At 41.5% G+C, this 5802-nt stretch overlaps 1 long non-coding RNA gene across 1 annotated transcript; it reads right to left on the reverse strand.

Annotated features, from left to right (window-relative positions):
- Nucleotides 1–3837: 3837 nt before the first annotated feature.
- Nucleotides 3838–5604, reverse strand: LOC109299878. Its single transcript, XR_002098043.1, has 3 exons — nt 5595–5604; nt 5312–5315; nt 3838–3928 (listed from the first exon to the last, which is right to left on the reverse strand). It is a non-coding gene; the product is annotated as an uncharacterized LOC109299878 (long non-coding RNA).
- Nucleotides 5605–5802: the final 198 nt, after the last annotated feature.

Genomic DNA, 5802 nt, shown 5'->3' on the forward strand with positions numbered 1-5802 from the left:
ACTTCAGGCCGCGACTAGTGCTCATCACAGCACCAGTTTATTTGTTGTCCCCCTTAAGTTAGTCAAGTCCAGATTGGATGGTGTATCATTTGGCTTTAGGCTGCACACCAACTGGCTTTAGGCTGCACACCCTGGGCTATAACATAATACAATCAGTTCAGGGTGTGCTCTGTCCCCTTAAGAATCAAACTTCACCCCCCAGCACTAAGTGCCTTGTAGGCCAGGGTACCTGGTGAGCTCCTGGAGCCCTATTCGCCCTATATGTAGCCTATTAGGCAGCCACAGCATCTCTGGGCAATTCTTCCCTGGAGGCTCCTTCCTCTGGCTGCTGCCAGAGAACTAACTCCTGTTGGTCTTAGCCCTGGGGTTTATATGTGCCCAGTGCCCTGCCGCCTTCTGGTCAGCTGACTGGGTGCAGGTGCAGGCTAATTCCCTTGTTATCCTACTGCCATAGCAACCTGAACCTGTGGGGTTTCTGTCTGGCTTTTAGGGCCCTCCCCTTGACATTTTCTGCTCTTAAAGGAGCAGGGTCCTTAGTGCCCTGCAACAAAGTAGTTATGCCCTCCTGGGCTTAAGTTATTCCTCTCGGGTCCCTCCTGGGATGCCACCAGATGCCCTCTGAGGGGCTGCAAATAGCTCTGAGCCACTCTGGGCTCACCGGAGGACTTGTATCCAGTCTTCCCCAGTCTTCATCCAGCATGGTCTTTATATTTCCCCGGGGGGTCCAGCTGAAGAATTAGCATTGGCGGGCCGCTATAAAGCAGGCCCATGCTGGTGCTGGCGCCACTCCCAGCTCTCCCTTGGCCCAGGGCAATTTTTTTTCTTCTTTCTCTGGTGCAGTGTTTTTTCCTTCAGCAGCCCCATTCCAGTTGCACTTCTGGTTCCCAGCGGGGTCCCACCAGCTCCGCACCTTGCTTCCTCTAGGTAAGTATTTCTCCGTGGCAGTGTCCCCACCACAGTCATGATTTTCAAGCACCTATTTTCTCAAGTGTCCAAAGCCTGCATTTGTACAGTTGAAGCAATGTTGGATTTCTTCATCAATGTTAGCCTTCTGTGAGAATTGGCTTCTAAGGTACAGGAAATAGCCAACATTCTCCAGAGTCTCACTGTGAATCTGAATTGCTGGAGCTGGGGACTGCTCATTAAGAGCTTGTTGATGGAGGACTTAAGACTTCTGAGTCTAAAGACTTCTAAGCATGAATCCCATTTTCTTGTATGCCTTGGTAAAGATGTCAGTGATTGCCTGAATGTCTGCTGCTGAGTGAGATTGGGGTGGTCTTAGTTTAGGCTTAGAGTCAGCTGCGATTAAACAGTTTTCCATCCATCCATAATTTAGCTCCACTCTGACTGGAAGCTTGATGATCAGATGTAATGTTGCAGTATGGAATACTGAGTATAGGCCTATCCTCTTTAGTCTCTCCTCACATGGAAGCTTCTCCTTACCACTAATCATCCTTGTTGCCCTCTTCTGTACCTTCTCTGGTTCTTCTATATCCTTTTTGTGGTGTGGGGACCAAAACTATACACTGTATCCAAGGTGTGGTGCACCATGGATTTATGAAGGGGCGTAGTGATACTTTCTGTCTTGTTTACAATTCCCTTAATAATTCCTCACATTTTGTTTACCCTTTTGTTTAGCTGCTAAACACTGAGCTGATGTTTTTTAGTGAACTGTCCACAATGACTCTTAATTCTCTTTACTTTGTGGTAACAGCTAATGTAGAGCTTATTATAGTGTAGGTATAGTTTGGGTTATTTTTGCCTATGTGAATCACTTGACATTTATCTACCTTGAATTTCACATGCCCTTTAGTTGCCTATTCACTCAATAGGTCCAGATCCTTTTGTAGTTCCTTACAGTCCACCTTTCACAGAGAAGACAAATGCAAAAAATACTATAGTGTCTCCCTTTGGCCTTTCCCACCCCGCTGCTTTCCCCGCTCCCTTCCCTGCTATACCTTTTGTCTTTCTAATTTTTACCTGTTTACATTCTTACTGACATCCTGCCACACTTTTAGCTTCCCTCATTCCTTGGAGTCTCAGAACAGCAGAGACTCCCTATACCTGAATATACCTCTATATGTGGATCATTGAAATCTCCTATTATTACTGTGTTTTCTGCTTTGACAGCCTCTTTCAACTCTCTTGGCATTTCTAGCTCACTGATGCTGTCCTGGTCTGGAGGTTGATAGTATATCCCTTGACATACTTTTCCTATTGAAACATGGAATTTCTATCCATAGAGATTCTATGGTACCTGTTATTAGTTTTTAAAAAATACCTATTTGATTCCATGCAGCCTTTGATATAATGCCACTCCCCATCAGTACTACCTATTCTATCACTCCTATATAATTTGTACCCTGGTATTACAGGATCCCATTGATTTTCATCATTCCACCGTGTTTCTGAGATACCTATTATGTCAATATTGTTATTTACTGCTAAGCATTCATTTTATAACCCTTAGTTCTCGTACTGGTAGAAACAGTCATGGATATTACAGTTTATGCATATTACATTAGACAATCTGTAGATAAAACCAGGAATAACCTTGGTAGCAAGGCCAAGAAGCTGAAATACCAGAATCTGTCATTAGATGCCACCTTCAGGAGAGGTCCATGCATTCTGGGTCCCAAAAGGACAGAACTACCCTAATCCTGAGTCAGATGCCTAAGTTCTAAGAAGGGGCAGAAGTTCAGACACAGAGTCTCTATTAATCTACTTGCTCAGTACCTTGGTGCTTTTAATTGTTCATTGTAAATGCCTGATTCTTCCCACTCTTGGTCTAGCGATCATGGACAAAGCAATTTTTTTTTGGTATGTTAAAGCCTAAAACGGAGGCACCTACAAGTCCTGAACAGTGGGGAGCTTGTGGATACTTGCCATTATCATATTATCACTTTGGGAGACATTTGGCTGTCAAATTCTTAGAAACTGAAATACTTTGAACTGAATGCATTTTACAGCCAGTGCCTTTCTCTCCTTATACTCTGGATTCAGAAGAGCATCTGGTCCTGATTAAACTGTAGTGTGCTTAAGTATTATAGTAGCCAGAATAATTAGTAGTCATTTAAATAGTTTTTAAACTGAATGCTCCCTTAATGTTAATTACTTGAAAAAATTCTACTTCATTCTTACAGACGCATAAAAAATCCTACAGAAATATAAAAGTATACACAGAAGTATATATCATTGTACAATATGATAATAAGCCAAATATTGTTAAACACAAGGCACAATTAATGAATTGTACATGGAAATGTAAGATAATTTCTGGATAATCTACTTGATCTATTCTTACAATTCTTCCAAAAATTGCAACCTCTTTTCATTGAAAGAATATAGGAAGTATTTCAGGAACCAAATCAAAAGATACTGGAGTCTTTATTAATTTCTTTATTAAAGTCCATTAGAGACTAAGGTATCCAAATGACAAATCCAAATTGCATCTCTCTAATAAGCAGTCATTTAAATTACATCCATAAAGAGTTTGCTGCTAGTTTTCTGGAGTATCAACATGAGAGATCAGACATCTTTCATCTTGTAAACTGAAGTGTGAAGATAATGGATCTTTCTTCAAAAGGTGTTTTATTGATATGAATGTAAAACAGCAAATGCATTCCCCTCCCCCAATATAACATCTTACAAAATGGAGTCAGTAGAACAAACAATCATCAAGTTAACTCTAAACTGTAAGGTAACTGTTTTGTATCATATTTTTTGGTAATCAGAAGTACCAAAACATTTGGATGCTTCATACACTCCCTGCAGGAAGAACAGGTTACATATTTAAGCAACAATAGCACTCCTGGCACTCTGCAAAATCTAAAATGAACACATAGATTCATAGATTCATAGATGTTAGGGTCGGAAGGGACTTCAATAGATCATTGAGTCCGACCCCTTGCATAAGCAGGAAAATGTTCTGGGTTCAGATAACCTCGGCCAGATGCCTGTCTAACCTCCTCTTGAAGACCCCCAGGGTAGGGGAGAGCACCACCTTCCTTGGGAGCCCATTCCAGCTTTTGGCCACTCTAACTGTAAAGAAGTTCTTTGTAATGTCCAATCTAAATCTGCTCTCTGCTAGCTTATGGCCATTATGTCTTGTAACCCCAGGGACGCCTTGGTGAGTAGAGCCTCACCAATTCCCTTCTGCACTCCCATGATGAATTTATAGGCAGCCATAAGGTCGCCTGTCAACCTTCTCTTGCGGAGGCTGAAGAGGTCCAGGTGCCCTAGTCTCTCCTCGTAGGGCTTGGCCTGCAAGCCCTTAACCGTATGAGTAGCCCTTCTCTGGACCCTCTCCAAGTTATCCACATTCCTCTTAAAGTGTGGTGCCCAAAACTGAACGCAGTATCCCAACTGCGGTCTGATAGCACCCGATAGAGGGGAAGTATCACCTCCTTGGTTCTGTTTGTCATGCACCTGCTGATGCATGATAAAGTGCAGTTAGCTTTCCTGATGACTTCATCACACTGATGACTCATGTTCATCTTGGAGTCCACTAGGACTCCGAGATCCCTTTCTGCTTCCGTGCTACTGAGCAGGTCATTTCCTAGGCTGTAGGTGTGCTGGACATTTTCCTTCCTAGGTGCAGCGCTTTGCATTTCTCCTTGTTAAACTACATTCTATTGTTTTCTGCCCATTTGTCCAACCTGTCCAGGTCTGCCTGTAGTTGTTCCCTGCCCTCCGGTCAGAGTACACTTCACTCCCTTGTCCAAGTCACTGATGAAGACACTGAAGAGTATCGGTCTAAGGAAGGAGCCCTGTGGGCCTTCAGCAAGTTTTCAATTAAGAGGGACAAAAAACATAGTTTACATTCTCTTTCTTTTAAAGACAGTGGTCACTATTAAAAGACAACATTCTCAGTATTAGCAATTAAAGAAAGACCTTACATATTTCACTGTATTAAATAAATAACTGCCTTCTCCCAGAACCACTTTACTTTTAATAACTATTGTTAAATATGGACAGGTTAGTGTTAATCCAAAATGTGCATTTGTTCTTGGACACCCCTTGTTACATATGCTAGGTAATTCTGAGCTCCAAAGTAAAGATATTACCCCAGTGGCAGTATCATAGCCTGTGAAGATCAACTGAGTCATAATTATAGTTAAGTGAATTCAGTTTACATCTGAAGTATTTACCTCCTTTACCTGTCCAAAAATACAATTGTCCTTTCTGTTAATAACAGTTGTAGATTAAATTATCTTCTATGAACATTAAGTTCCAATATACGAATGCCAATTTTCCGTCTTCCCTTCATGTCATTTCCATTCTTCAATTAAACATCTTTGTTTCCATAAACAGATCTGTATACTTATGTCCATTTCCAATTTTTGACTATTTTTAAAGAGTTGAGTCTGCTTTTCAATCTGGATATTCATGTATTTTCTATAAAAAAAGAGCCTAGACTACCATTTTTAACATCTGATGGAGTCAATGTCTTTACACACATTACAAATGTGTTGCTTGGTGAATATCAATGGATTACTGCCTAGTTAACCAGTTAGAAAGTAGGGAAGATATACATCTTGTAGATTAACTAAATAAGATATACGGAGCATAAGTTTTTGTGTAATCAATCTCACTTCATCAGATGCCATGAAAGGACAAATATAGAGCAGTGTATAAACTGGAGAGAGTGATTAGAATACAAAAGATGAGAAGGGAAGAGGAAGGAGGTAAGGGGAACAGCAAACAACCCCGCCCCCCCATAGGAACAACGGGGTTACAAAAGCTAATTCAGGTAATGGCATAACCCAAGCAAGACAGGTGACAAATGCAAGGAGTGCCCAG

This window comes from Gavialis gangeticus, unplaced genomic scaffold (assembly GCF_001723915.1).
Source record: "Gavialis gangeticus isolate Ggan-Ray unplaced genomic scaffold, GavGan_comp1, whole genome shotgun sequence".
Lineage (NCBI taxonomy): Eukaryota > Metazoa > Chordata > Crocodylia > Gavialidae > Gavialis > Gavialis gangeticus.